Source organism: Lithobates pipiens, unplaced genomic scaffold (genome assembly GCF_037356315.1).
Source record: "Lithobates pipiens isolate NorthernLeopardFrog02 unplaced genomic scaffold, aLitPip1_a1.2 Scaffold_22, whole genome shotgun sequence".
NCBI lineage: Eukaryota > Metazoa > Chordata > Amphibia > Anura > Ranidae > Lithobates > Lithobates pipiens.
Window position 1 is genome coordinate 10,127,004 of NW_027507784.1, and position 15,799 is coordinate 10,142,802.

At 42.9% G+C, this 15,799-nt stretch overlaps 1 pseudogene; it reads left to right on the forward strand.

The window, feature by feature from the left end:
• Positions 1-1,255: 1,255 nt before the first annotated feature.
• Positions 1,256-15,560, forward strand: LOC143925581 (olfactory receptor 1468-like; annotated as a pseudogene).
• Positions 15,561-15,799: the final 239 nt, after the last annotated feature.

Here is a 15,799-nt window from a genome sequence, read left to right on the forward strand (position 1 = left end):
GATACTTATAATTGTTAATTTTTATATATTGGACTAATGTGAACACTTGTTCACGTTATATATTTTAGGCCTGCTTATTGTCATAGTTCTAGTGTCATTACTGCACTTTTCCTCGTTTTTTTTGCTTTTGTTTTTTTTTACCCATCACTTGTGGGATGCTTAGGTATCTTCTACCAGCAGCTGAGCTTAGGTTTACAAATAGTTTGAATGCAGGAGATTTTGAGAACATTTAGTTACATTTGCACATGTGCAAGAGATTTCCTGTGTGTACGCAAAGATGGCAACAGTTTCTGATTATTATAATTGTTGTTTTTGCACATGCGCAGATGCTAAAAAGAAACATGTGTGTGTGTGCAGATGTTCAGAAGAAGCATGCGCATGCGCAGATGTTCAAAAGAAGCCTGCAAATGTGCATATGTTCAGAAGAAACATGCAAATGTGCAGATGTTCAAAGAAGCATGAGCATGCACAGATGTTCAGACGAAGCATGAGCATATGCAGATGTTCAAAAGAAGGCTGCAAATGTGCAGATATTCAGAAGAAACATGCACATGTGCAGATGTTCAAAGAAGCATGTGCATGCGCATATGTTCAGAAGAAGCATGAGCATTTGCAGATGTTCAGAAGAAGCATGAGCATGTGCAGATGTTCAGAAGAAGTATGTGCATGTGCAGATGTTCAGAAGAAGCATGCGCATGTGCAGATGTTCAAAAGAAGCCTGCAAATGTGCAGATGTTCAAAGAAGCATGTGCATGCACAGATGTTCAGAAGAAGCATGAGCATGTGCAGATGTTCAAAAGAAGCCTGCAAATGTGCAGATATTCAGAAGAAACACGCAATGTGCAGATGTTCAAAGAAGCACGTGCATGCGCATATGTTCAGAAGAAGCATGAGCATTTGCAGATGTTCAAAGAAGCATGTTCAAAAGAAGCCTGCAAATGTGCAGATGTTCAGAAGAAACATGCACATGTGCAGATGTTCAAAGAAGCATGTGCATGCGCACATGTTCAGAAGAAGCATGAGCATTTGCAGATGTTCAGAAGAAGCATGAGCATGTGCAGATGTTCAGAAGAAGCATGCGCATGTGCAGATGTTCAGAAGAAGCATGCGCATGTGCAGATGTTCAAAAGAAGCCCGCAAATGTGCAGATGTTCAAAGAAGCATGTGCATGCGCATATGTTCAGAAGAAGCATGAGCATTTGCAGATGTTCAGAAGAAGCATGAGCATGTGCAGATGCTCAGAAGAAGCATGAGCATGTGCAGATGTTCAGAAGAAGCATGTGCATGTGCAGATGTTCAAAAGAAGCCCGCAAATGTGCAGATGTTCAAAGAAGCATGTGCATGCACAGATGTTCAGAAGAAGCATGAGCATGTGCAGATGTTCAGAAGAAGCATGAGCATGTGCAGATGTTCAAAAGAAGCCTGCAAATGTGCAGATATTCAGAAGAAACATGCACATGTGCAGATGTTCAAAGAAGCATGTGCATGTGCATATGTTCAGAAGAAGCATGAGCATTTGCAGATGTTCAAAGAAGCATGTTCAAAAGAAGCCTGCAAATGTGCAGATGTTCTGAAGAAACATGCACATGTGCAGATGTTCAAAAAAGCATGTGCATGCGCATATGTTCAGAAGAAGCATGAGCATTTGCAGATGTTCAGAATAAGCATGCGCATGTGCAGATGTTCAGAAGAAGCATGCGCATGTGCAGATGTTCAGAAGAAGCATGAGCATGTGCAGATGTTCAGAAGAAGCATATGTGCAGATGTTCAGAAGAAGCTTGCGCATGTGCAGATGTCCAGGTGAGACATACAATTGTGCAGATGTTCAGAAGAAACATGTGCATGTGCAGTTTTTCAGAAGAAACATGCGCAGATGGTCAGAAAAAGCATGTGCAGATGTTAAGAAATAGCATGTGCAGATGTTCAGATGAAGCATATGCAGATGTTCAGAAGAAACATGTGCAGATGTAGCACAGGGTTTATAGAACCCAAGGTCCTGTGGCACATTTGTGCACCTGCAGTAGGGCGGTTCACACAATTATCACCATCACCTAATAAACTTTCTTGTGTAAAGGATTAGCATCAAATGTCGAGTTTGAAGGACACCGCCACTCGCTGGTTCTTCTTTTTAAGGGCTTTGTTTGCGCATTTTTATTAAAAGAAAGTCCAACAAAGACAGGTTTTCCTTTGCAAGGGTTTCAGCATTCCTTTTCATCAACAAAACTACATTCAGCCTAGTTGGCTCTCACTTGCAGCACTGCTGCTCTGGCCTTACACTCCAGGCCCTTGTCTGTCTCCTACAGACTGTTTCACCGACCACCTTGGTGCACACAGCTAGCAGCCTCTTGCTGCACTGGCTCCCCCATGGAGCCCTCCTGACTCCTGGTACTCAGACTTCCTATCTGCCGGGGTGGAGCCCAGAACCATGGTCAGGTCACCACTAAAAGCCCAGCACACACCTGACCAATCTGTATGCTGGCTGTTCTCAAAATCCGGACCCAGGACTTGGAATTCCATCCCACCCGGATCTCTCAGAAATCTCTGAGCTCCGGGGTCACAAAGTAGAAAACACTGAGGAAACTGAAAGGCCATTTTCCTATTCATGTTACCAGGGGCAGATCCAGAGTCCAGTCTCGGGAGGGGCACTGCTATAAAATATGTTTTTTTGGGGACAATTTATATGGGAAACGGCTGGTATTGGTGCTTCAATCATAACAGCACCATGGTTCTTATGGTGTCAGGATGATTGAAGCACATAATTTCTATTATTACATTGTAATCTAAAATTAAATGGTTCAACTCACCATAATGCAGAATCAGTGGGAGCCCTGAGGGTGTCCTGTGCCATGTCGCCTGCCACCAAATGTGGATTGTCACTTGCCACGTCAATTGTCACAAAATGCGGATTGTCACTTGCCACATCACCTACCACACACTGCGGATTGTGACTTGCCATGTCACTTGTCACCAAATGCGGATTGTCACTTGCCACATCACCTACCACACACTGCGGATTGTGATTTGCCATGTCACTTGTCACCAAATGCGGAATGTCACTTGCCACGTCACCTGCCACACATTGCGGATTGCCACTTGCCACGTCACCTGCCACACATTGCGGATTGCCACTTGCCACGTCACCTGCCACACATTGCGGATTGTCACTTGCCACGTAGCCTGCCACACATTAGATTGTCACTTGCCAAGTCACCTGCGGTGGGTGGAGCCAACACTAACTCAGGGGCAGCAGAGGCCTGTAGCGTGGACAAGATGGAGGGAGGAGGGTGCGTGCCGGTGGGTGGGGACAACACAGTCAGGGGCGGACTCGGCGGAGAAAGAAGAATGCTGGCTCTGCAGTCACAGAATGACTGTGGACGCCAGCTGCTGGGTATGTGACTGCAAGTAACTTCTCTCCTCTCCCTCCCTGGCCTGTTCTCCAGCAGCTCCAATGCTCCATACAGTGACTGTGAGTCACGTCGGCTTTGAGAGTGAGACTGGAGTCCGACGTGACTCACTGACGTCACTCGTTGCTAGACGGCAGGCGGCCCAGTGCAGGGGAAGAGGCTCCACCCACCTGTTCCTCCTGCTGTTATCGAGTCTCTCTCTCTGCGCCACTGATTGGCTGATGTGAGAGAGACTCAGCAGAGGCAGCGGCAGCCGCAGAGCACTCGAAGTGTGACTCAGACATGTCATGTCACCGTATTTGGGGGGGGGGGCAATTGCCCTGTTGCCCCCTGCCCCTGGATCCGTCCCTGCATGTTACATGCTCCCTGGAGCCCCTCAACCCATTCTGGGTCACATCCTCCTTCTAGACCCTGCCAGGGCAATGCTCTGCCACACCTGCAGCGCAAATAATTCAAATAAATACATATAAGTATCTGCAGTTGTGGGGGGGGGGAGGGGGGTGGTGTCAACATGATATCTACTTAAGGATGAATGTCGGTTTTAAACTTGCTTAAATGTATACCACCTCTCCTTTCAATCCCTGCAAATGCCTCCTCCTACTTATGTGTAATACAGTGACTTTGTATGTATATAAAATGGTAAAATAAAATAATAAAAGGATAAAAATGTAAACGTCCTCACATTCTTTTTTGTATTCAGTTTTTTTTTCCCCACATATTACAGGTTTTGTTTAATACATCTACTGTTGTATAATAATCCCAATTTTCAATAACCCATATCTAGTTCACTTAAATTAAAGTGATAGTAAACTCACTTTGATTTTTACCTACAGGTAAGCTTATAATAAAGTAGGTAAAATGAATATCTCCTAAAAGTGCACAATTTAGCACAATTTAGGAGACATTCCTTTGAGCAGCAGTCAGTGATGTCACCGGCGCATGCGCTCTGATGGAACGGCATACCCATGCCTTTTCTTCAGAGTCCTGTGCCATGGGCAAGACTCCAGTGCACATGCATGGGATTGACATCGTCACGGCTCGGCCAGTCAAGCGGCCGCAGCCCATAAACCCAGAAGGAAGACAAGGTGACGATGGAAGCCTTTACAGCAGCAACAGTTCACTGCTGCGGGGCTTTGTTTCAAGGTAAGTCTTTATTAATGTGCTAGTATGTGGTGCATACGGTGCATAGTAGCACATTATGATTTTGCCTTGTGGGAGGAAACTTTTTTCTTATGTTCTCAAAGTTTACTACCTTTTTAGTGTTATCTTTACAACTGCAGAGAGATAAGTCATTGGTTAAACATATATGTGGAAATATCTGATATATTTTGTGGCATTTTTTAAAAGTTGTATTGGGTTTGGTTGTCTCCTTAACTAGATGCTGACCGCCAGCTGTCAAATGACGGCCAGGCGGCGCACCTATTGTGGCGGGAGGCCATCATATGACGGCCTCCCGTTTAAACAGGGAATGCACGCGATCGTGCGCGCGCATCCCTGTTTCTTCGGTGGCGGCGTGTCACGGAGACACCGCTCGCCACGAAGGGGGTGAACACCCATTGATTATGGCTGTTTACCACGTGATCGGCCGTGATGAAGTCACGGCCGATCACAGATGGTCACACCCCGACTGTGCACGGCGCATGCGCGCGATCGTGAGCGCGCTGCGCGTGCACATCGGTGGCAGCGTGTTCCCCGGGAACACTGCTCATCACCGATGCTGGTAAACAGCCATTGGCCGGCTGTTTACCCACGTGATCGGCTGTGACCTTTCACAGCCGATCACTAAAATGTAAACAAACCGCGGTAACGAGATGTTACCGGGTTCTCCTCCTCACACACCGATCGTGTGTGAGGAGGAGATTGCGGTAACATCTCGTTACCGCCTACAGTGTACACCAATCATACTGATTGCCCCCCCCAATAAAGAGGACCTGTCACCACCCCTCATAGTACCCGTCAATCACAGTCCATCAGAGTATTTGAGTACCTGTCACAGCCCATCAGAGTACCCGAGTAACTGTCCCAGCCCATCAGAGTACCTGAGTACCTGTCACAGCCCATCAGAGTACCCGAGTACCTGTCCCGGCGCATCAGAGTACCCGAGTACCTGTCCCGGCCCATCATAGTACCCGAGTACCTGTCCCAGCCCATCAGAGTACCCGAGTACCTGTCACGGCCCATCAAAGTACCCGAGTACCTGTCACGGCCCATCAGAGTACCCGAGTACCTGTCATGGCCCATCAGAGTACCCAAGTACCTGTCATGGCCCATCAGAGTACCAGAGTACCTGTCACCAGGCCATCAGAGTACCAGAGTACCTATCTCCAGCCCGTCAGAGTACCCGAGTACCTATCTCCAGCCCATCAGAGTACCTGAGTACCTATTTGCAGCCCATGTCTCATAGAATATATGTTGGGGTATTTGCTTTTCAAAATGGGGTCATTTTGTGGGTAATTTCACTATCCTGGTGGTCCAGGACCTTCAAAACTGTGATGGGTAGGAACGAAATGAGATGTGTCATTTATGCTCCTAGAACGCCTGAACGTACTACTTCAATGTTCAGCCTCTCTATGTGGCCAGGCTGTGTAAAAGTCCTACATATGTGGTATCGCCATACTCGGGAGGAGTAGCAGAATGTGTTTTGAGGTTTAATTTTTGCTATATACATGCTATGTGTTAGAAATATCTTATAAATTGACAATTTTGTGTAAAAAAATGCGTTTAAATTTTTTTCCACATATTCCAAAAACTTCTTGAAAAAAATTAACCATTCAAAAGACTCATTATGCCTCACAGATTATACGTTGGGGTGTCTGCTTTCCAAAATGGGGTCATTTTATGGGAAATTCCATTGTCCTGGTAATGAGATGCGTCATTTTTGCTCGTAGAACGTCTGAAGGTACTACATCAACGTTGGTGCTCTGTATGTGGCCAGGCTGTGTAAAAGTCTCACACATGTGGTATCGCCGTACTCGGAAAGAGTAGCAGAATATATTTTGGGGTGTAATTTGTTGTATGCATATGCTGTGTGTGATAAATAACCTGATAATATGACAATTTTGTAAAAAAAAATAATAATAAAAAAAAATCTTCATTTTGCAAAGAATTGTGGGAAAAAATGACAACTTAAAAAAACTTATCATGCTACTTACTTAATACCTTGGAATGTCTACTTTGTAAAAAGGGGTCATTTGGGGGGTATTTGTACTTTCCTGACTTGTTAGTGTCTCAAGAAATGAGGTACACCTGATGTACTGAAGGCCTGATCAGATGTGATCAATTTTCAGTGATTGGCACCATAGTTTGTAGACTCTATAACTTTCACAAAGACCAAATAATATATACTAATGTGGGTTATTTTTACCAAAGATATGTAGCAGTATAAATTTTGGCCAAAATTTATGAAGAAAAATTACTAATTAGCAAAAATGTATGACAGAAACAAAGAAAAAGGCATTTTTTTCACAAAATTTACGTTTTATTTTATTTATAGCACAAAAAATAAAAAACCCACTAGTGATTAAATACCACTAAAAGAAAGCTCTATTTGTGTGGAAAAAAGGACGCAAGTTTCATATGGATACAGTGTTGGATGACTGAGTAATTGTCATTCAAACTGTGAGAGCACTGAAAGCTGAAAATTGGTCTGGTCAGGAAGGGGGTGTAACTGCACTGTATTGAGGTGGTTAATGTATGGTGGGTCTGTAGGAGCATTTCAGTTGGTAGCATTTCATCCATGAAAGGGGCCCATTTCTGTTGAAAGCGGATCAATTTTCTGTGATTATAGAAGACCAGATTCAATTTTTCTATTTTAAGGAGAATCAATAAATCAGCTTTTAAGTCCTTGATGGTAGGAGGAAGAGAGCATGTCCACTTTTTGAGGATTGCTCTCTTGTTGTGTTGTAAGATTTTGATCTATGCACTAGGCAGATCTTGATTGAGAGCTTCTGGGGTTCCAAATAGCAAAAGGTAAATGTGGGGGCGAAGCCCGATGATTGTCACCACAAAGAGCTCCACTTGGTTCCAGTAGCGTAGAATGAGAGGGCAGGACCAGAGCCTGTGTAGCAAGGAGGGCTTGTTAAGGTTACCTAGGGGGCAGTTGGAATGATCTGGAAGTTCTTTGGAAGTAAAATGAGGAATGTAGGCCCAGTGTACAATTTTGAACTGCTGTTCACACCAGAATGAATTCATTATAAAAGCACATAGGGATGAGCTGAACACCCCCCTGCTAACGGACCGAAAGTTTGCGCGAACATTCGAACACCGTAAAGTCTATGGGACTCAAACGTGAGAAATCAAAAGTGCTAATTTTAAAGGCTAATATACAAGTTATTGCCCTAAAAAGGGTTTGGATACCCGGGTCCTGCCCCAGGAGACATGTATCAATGTAAAAGAAAGTTTTAAAAACTGACGTTTTTTTCAGGAGCAGTGATTTTAATGATGATTAAAGTGAAAAAAAGTGAAATATTCCTTTAAATATCGTGCCTGGGCGGTGTCTATAGTATGCCTGTTAAGTGACGCGTGTTTCCTGTGTTTAGAACAGTCCCTGTACAAAATGACATTTCTAAAGGAATAAAAGTCATTTAAAACTGCTTGCGGCTGTAATGTAATGTCTGGTCCCGGCAATATGGATGAAAATTATTGAGAAAAACGGCATGGGTAACCCCCACTGCCCATTACCAGCCCCTTTGGGTCTTGTATGGATATTAAGGGGAACCCCGCACCCAAATTAAAAAAAGAAAAGACATGGGCCCCCCAGGCCCTATGTACTCTGAACAGCAGTATACAGGTGGTCCAAACAAGACAGGGACTGTAGGATTGTTCTTAAGTTGAATCTGTTTGTAATTTGAAACAGGTACATTTTGTAAGTGTAGCTCCAGCCAAAAAAAAAAAAAACTATTTTTAAGCTTTCTGGATAACATAGGGAAGGGTTATCATCACCCTTGTAACATTTGTTTTGCTGTCTTTGCCCCTGTTCCGAAGATTTCAGCTCACTTTCTGTCCCAATGACAATTGGATTTTTTTAGGGAAACAAGGATTGGTGATAAAGCATCAGTGGAGACGCCTTTTCCCCATATTAACTCTTACAGGAGAGAATTTGTCTTCCTAGGGGTAGATTTCCATCTCACTTCCTGTTATCTCCCTCCATTTCTATGTAGGAGTCATTAGTAAGTTGGATGTTTGAAAACAGGGGACCATCTGTATATACTCTGCCTTATATACTCTGCAGAAATTTTGGCCTTAGGTGTTGGTGGTACCAGAACACTGTAAGCCCTCACAGTTACTCTGGGTGGGCGCTGGAACGGGCCGTGCTGTGAAATATTATATATATAATTGTAATTACATGCCCCTGTTGAACAGGGTCAGAAAAATTGGGTCTTTGGTGGTGGTTTGGTGGTGTTCCTGTAAGCCCTCACAGTTACTCTTGGCGGGTGCTGGAACGGGCCCTGCTTTGGTGTGGGTCTTTTAAGTACTGTTGCTAACGGACTGCATGGGAGCTCAACATAAGTCTGGTCAAGCATGTGCTGTTTTATCCACACTTACGCTTCAAACAGCAGCGGTGTAATCTGCTGCACACGTCTCAAAAAAGGCCAAGGCCAAAGAACTTTTGAACAAGCTGAGGTTAGAAGCTTATTGGCTACCATGTACAGCTGCACCAGATTCCCAATGCGCAAGCTTTAGTAAATCTATCCCATGGTGACTCAGTAGCTATCATCACCCACCACTTCCCAAGTTCTTGGTTGCATTAATGCAGGAGTAAAGGAATGTTTCAGGAGATTATCTGAGCTTTTTGATGGCTCTTATTATGTAATTTTGGCTTGAGTTCACTCCCTCACCTCTCTCATACATGTCCTAAGGCAGATCTTCGCTCTTCTAGTGATATGTCATGTGTTATTTAACCGCATGCTTAGTTGTCTACTGTACTGTATTGTTGAAACACAAAAACAAACTACACTCATATTACAAGAGCAAGCGTTTTCTGCAGTGGGTTACCTGGATTATTCAACAAGAATTTAACCACTTCCCGACCGCTGCACAACGATATACGTCGACAGAATGGCACGGGCAAGCATAAGGGCTTACATGTACGTCCTTGCCTGCCCGCAGGTCGGGGGCCCGATCGGGCCCCCGCCCGGTGCCTGCAGCGGTCGGTATTCATTCGGGAGCGATCCCGGACGAGGGGACGGCCATTCATTCATGGCCACCCCCTCGCGATCGCTCCCGACGAATGAAAATGCTCCGTGACATCACTTCCTCTCCTGTAATGTAAACACAGGCAGAGGAAGTGATGTAATCTCTCCTCCGTGTCGGTATTTTTCGTTCCGACACCGAGGAGAGAGGATCGGTGAGTTGCACCAACACGACACTACACAGTAGAACATGCCAGGCACACTCACACCCCCCCCATCACCCCCCCAATTACCCCTGCCCCCCAGTCACAGTGACACCAATGTCATTTTTTTTTTTTGCATTGGTGTCATTTGTGACTGTAATAACTGTTAGGGCAGTTAGGGTTAGCCCCCTTTAGTTCTAAGGTACCCCCCTAACCCCCCCAATAAAGGTTTAACCCCGTGATCACCCCCCGTCGCCAGTGTCACTAAGGCTGGGTTCACATTGCAGCGGTTTATGAGAACGGATGTGATTCGCACCGCACTGCAATGCAAATCACATCCGATCTCTGTGTGATTCGAGTTCAGCCATACAGATAGTATGGCTGAATTCGTGTCGCACCCGCCGCACCCGCCGCAAACTCGCACGGGACCCTTTTTTTGGTCCGCAGCAGAATCGGATCGCATGGGTGTTCACACCATGCGACCTGAGTTTGTAGATCGCACTGCGATATGCGAACTGATCTGGGGGTGTCATTAACATTTCACTGACACTCCCAGCAGTTCGCATAGGGCAGTGTGAACTGCCGCCGGGAGGCATGCGATGCGGGAACCCGCCGCGGATTCGTGGCGTTCCCGCATCGCTCCAGTGTGGTCCCAGCCTAATAAGCGATCGTTTTTCTGATCGCTGTATTAGTGTCACAGGTGACGCTAGTTAGGCAGGTAGGTATTTAGGTTCGCCGCAGCTTTTTATAGCGCCAGGGACCCCCATATACTACCGCATAAAGCCCCCTGATTGCCCCGTAGTTAACCCTTTCACCAGTGATCACCATATAACTGTTACAGGTGACGCTGGTTGGTTAGTTATTTTTTTATAGTTTCAGGGCACCCGTCATTTATTACCTAGTCTCACTAGTGTACCCCTAAATTTAGGGGTGTCTACTTTCCAAAATGGGGTCATTTGGGGGGGGCTGTGCCATCTTGGCATTTTATGGCCTTCAAAACTGTAACGCCCTTAGAAAGCCTGAAGGCGGTGCTTGGTTTTCGGGGCCCCGTACGCGGCTAGGCTCCCAAAAAGTCCCACATATGTGGTATCCCCGTACTCAGGAGAAGCAGCAGAATTTATTTTGGGGTGTCATTTCACATATGCCCATGGCATGCGTGAGCAATATATCATTTAGTGACAACTTTGTGAAAAAAAAAAAAAAAAAAAGTTTGTAATTTTCCCGCAACTTGTGGCAAAATATAAAATATTCCATGGACTCAACATGCCTCTCAGCAAATAGCTTGGGGTGTCTACTTTCTAAAATGGGGTCATTTGTGGGGGTTTTGTGCCATCTTGGCATTTTATGGCCTTCAAAACTGTAATAGGTAGTGAGGAGTGAAGTCAAATATTTGCGCCCTTAGAAAACCTGAAGGCGGTTCTTGGTTTTCGGGGCCCCGTACGCGGCTAGGCTCCCAAAAAGTCCCACATATGTGGTATCCCCGTACTCAGGAGAAGCAGCAGAATTTATTTTGGGGTGTCATTTCACATATGCTCATAGCATGTGTGAGCAATATATCATTTAGTGACAACTTTGTGAAAAAAAAAAAATTAAAGTTTGTAATTTTCCCGCAACTTGTGGCAAAATATAAAATATTCCATGGACTCAAAATGCCTCTCAGCAAATAGCTTGGGGTGTCTACTTTCTAAAATGGGGTCATTTGTGGGGGTTTTGTGCCATCTTGGCATTTTATGGCCTTCAAAACTGTAATAGGTAGTGAGAAGTGAAATCAAAAATTTACGCCCTTAGAAAGCCTGAAGGCGGTGCTTGGTTTTCGGGGGCCCCGTACGCGGCTAGGCTCCCAAAAAGTCCCTGTATCCCCGTACTCAGGAGAAGCAGCAGAATTTATTTTGGGGTGTCATTTCACATATGCCCATAGCATGTGTGAGCAATATATCATTTAGTGACAACTTTGTGTAAAAAAAAAAAATATATATTTTTTTTGTCATTATTCAATCGCTTGAGGCAAAAAAATAAAATATTCAATGGGCTCAACATGCCACTTATCAATTTGCTTAGGGTGTCTACTTTCCAAAATGGGGTCATTTGGGGGGGTTTTGTACTTCCCTGCCATTTTAGCACCTCAAGAAATGAGATAGGCAGTCGTAAACTAAAATCTGCGTAAATTCCAGAAAACGTACCTTAGTTTGTAGATGTGACAACTTTTGCGCAAACCAATAAATATACAATTATTGACTTTTTTTTTACCAAAGACATGTGGCTGAATACATTTTGGCCTAAATGTATGACTAAAATTGAGTTTATTGGATTTTTCTAATAACAAAAAGTAGAAAATATCATTTTTTTTCAAAATTTTCGGTCTTTTTACGTTTATATCGCAAAAAATAAAAATCGCAGAGGCAATCAAATACCATCAAAAGAAAGCTCTATTTGTGGGAAGAAAAGGACGCAAATTTTGTTTGGGTACAACATTGCATGACCGCGCAATTACCAGTTAAAGCAGCGCAGTGCCAAAGTGTAAAAAGACCTCTGGTCATTTACCAGCAAAATGGTCCGGTCTGAAAGTGGTTAAACATTCTGGAAATATTTCTTCTTTGACTGGAAACTAATTTTTTACAAATTTAGATTTTTCCTTTTTTTTTTCTTATGAAGTATTTTTTTTTTTCATCTAAAGTTTATTCATTGAGGTTTTGTCGTACCGTTACTAAAATTTTTAAAGAAAGCTCCACCAATTATTCACCAAATCATTGGCTTTACCCTCTTTGCAGCTACCATGATGATGGGTTCCTACTCTCATTTTATTATTATTATTATTATTATTATTATTATTATTATTATTTTCATTAAATTAAATTAAATTAAATTAAATTATTATTTTACATTATCGGACCCACCACTGTGCACCTATAACTAAAATATCAAGATAAGGTTGATTTAGCTTATAGTGAAAAATCAAAATCGAAATGAAAAATAACCTTAAAATTAGGAAAATATAAAAAAATAAAAACCTGTAAAATAAATTTCCAAATATTTGTTTTGATTTTTGATTATAAAAGATAAGCTGGCATCTAGTTATTGACAATTGCCAGACACTCATAACAGGTCTATTAGTAAAGTTTTTATTGCTGGGTTTAGGATTTTTGCTATACCCGAATAAAAGTGATGTCCTTTTTTCCCACAAATTTCTTTTAGTTGGTAGTTGATCACCTCTGTGGTTTTTATTTTTTGCACTATAAAAAAAATACAGACAATTAAAAAAAAAATCTAATTTCTTCATCAATTTAGGCCAATATGTATTTTGTTACATGTTTTTTGGTAGAAAAAAAAACAAAATCCCAATAAGCATATATATTGATTGGTTTGCACAAAAGTTATAGTGTCTATAAACTATGGGATCGATTTATAGACTTTTTATTTTAATAGCGATGATCAGCAATGATCAGCGTTTTTTAGTGGGACTGCGACATTGTGGCGGAAAAATTTGACACTAAGTGACACTTTTTGGGGACCACTGACACCAATACAGTGACACTGCTAAAAAAAGCACTGCCACTGTATAAATGACACTGGCAGGGAAGGGGTTAACACCAGGGGCAATCAAAGGGTTAAGTATGCTCCTTTGGAGAGTTTTCTAACTGTGGGGGGAGTGGATGCACTGCACTTAGCAGAAACACAAGATCTATATTTTCCTCCCTGACAGAACGGTGGTTTGCCTTGTTTACATAGGAAGAACTCCATTCTGCCTTTCCTCCAAATGATCGGCGGGTCCCGGTGGCCATTGTGGCCACCAGACCCACTGATTGGCTCCCTCTGTGTCCAATCACAGTGGGACCAGCTCTCCAGCGGCGTGCATGTGCATCCCAGATTGCGTGCACAAAATCACGTACAGGTACATGATTTTGCACAGCCGGGCCGCCGTGCTGCAGTATATATGAGGTGGGCAGTCCGAAAGCGGTTAATTACAGAGTATTTCTTTCAACATGTTCTTAATCATATATATCCTGACTTTATCGTGATCAACACATAATCACTTGATCACTGTGTTGATGTTTTTTTACATTCTCCTATGTTTGTGCCCCTCTCCAATCTGTCACTGTCTGAGGTCTTGTTCACCAGCAGCCTTGCTCCCCAATGTTTCACGTAATACATAGAGATGGTGCTACGTTTCCTCTTGTTGGTTGATTCTTCCAGTTTTTCCTATTTTGGGTCACTTGCTGGGGCAGAGAGTTTTCTTCTCTCCATAATGTCCTATGACAGATTTGTGGTTATCGGTAAACCTCTCAATTACAGGTTAATTATGAATCACAGGTTGTGTCTTTCTCTGATTCTAGTCTGCTGGACTTTGACATTTTTGATCCTGTCCATCTCTTTAAGTTTCTTAACTACTTCCCACCTGGCCAATGTACATATACGGCCAGGTGGGAGCTCTCTACTTCTGAGCGGACGTTCCTGAACGTCCATCAGAAGTAGGGGGATCGCGCGCGCGCACGTGCCCTCGCAGCCGCACGATCCCGATGCGCCCGTGTTACCTGGATACGGCGCATCTCGGATCGGCAGGAGGGCTCTGTGATTGGCCCTCCTGATCACATGACGGCCGTGTTCAATCACGGCTGTCATGTGATGTAAACAAACAGCCGGTTGCTAGGCAATTGGCTCCTCCTCTCCTTACACGGAAGTCGTTGCTGAGGAGAGGAGAGCAGATCGCTGCAGCCGGCTGATGATCAGTGAGTATGAGCTGTTTTTTACAGCTTTTTACTCACTGATCACCAGTCTAGTGTAAAACACACCACACAGTATAAACACAATGTCCCCACATATGTCCCCAAATAATAAAAACACATGTCCTCCACATATGTCCCACTAAAATCACATGTCCCAATGATTATCTGCACACATATGTACGTGATCACCTGCACACATATGTACATGATCATTTACGTACATATATCCGTGATCACACAAACCAATTATTATACACTTAACCAATTTTTTTTTTTACCAAAGACATGTAGCAGAATACATTTTGGCTTAAATTTATAAAAAAAAATCGATTTTATTGGATTTCTTTTAAAATAGAAAGACGAAAATATAGTTTTTTTTTTCCAAATTTCCGCTCTTTTTTCGCTTATATCGCAAAAAATTAAAAACTGAGTCGTGAATAAATAACACCAAAATGAAGCTCTATTTGTGAAAACAAAATGATAACAATTTAATTTGGGTACAGCGTAGCATGACCGCGCAATTGTCATTGAAATTGCGAGAACGCTGAAATCTGAAAATTGGGCTGGGAAGGAAGGGGGCGAAAGTGCCCTGTATTGCAGTGGTTAAAAACGTTGAACTTTTGTAGCTCAAATATCATTGACCATTTCTTCTGTGACTTTAATCCTTTACTGAAGCTGTCTTGTTCTGACACTTCCATTGCTGAAATGGTTGTGTCTTTGCTTTTGTCATCAGCAACCATGTTGCCATTCCTCACAATCGTAACTTCTTATGGGTTTATCATCCAAGCAATCACCAGGATTTCTTCAGCAAAGGGGGAAGAAGAAAGCTTCAGTTTCCACCTGGGAGTGGTCTCCATGTATTATGGCACCACGATTATGGTATATGTAGTTCCACCTGGACATTTATTGATTGCAAACAAAGTTCTATCTCTGCTCTTTACAGTACGTACTCCACTATTAAATCCTTTCATTTATAACCTGAGAAACCAAGAAATCAAGACAGCAATAAAACAAACTTTGATATACATAAGGAGAATCAAAATGTTCAAAATGTTTACTGTCTGTTGTGGTACAGAAAAGGAAGAAGAAACAAAGTGTTGAATGGAAGTCCTAAATAACGTATTACATACTAATACAGTAAATAACTATTTCAAAAGTAACATGGTTAGTAACACAACTGTTCATTGGAGAATGCTATCATATCATTAAAAATCCTATCATACAAAAATCCTATCTTGTTGCCTTGTCCTACAACCACTGTCTCCATTTATTGCGGACGCTATTGAATTGGTTTGATACTTGTTATTTTTTTTTGTTTTGTTTCAATGTTTCCTGGTGTG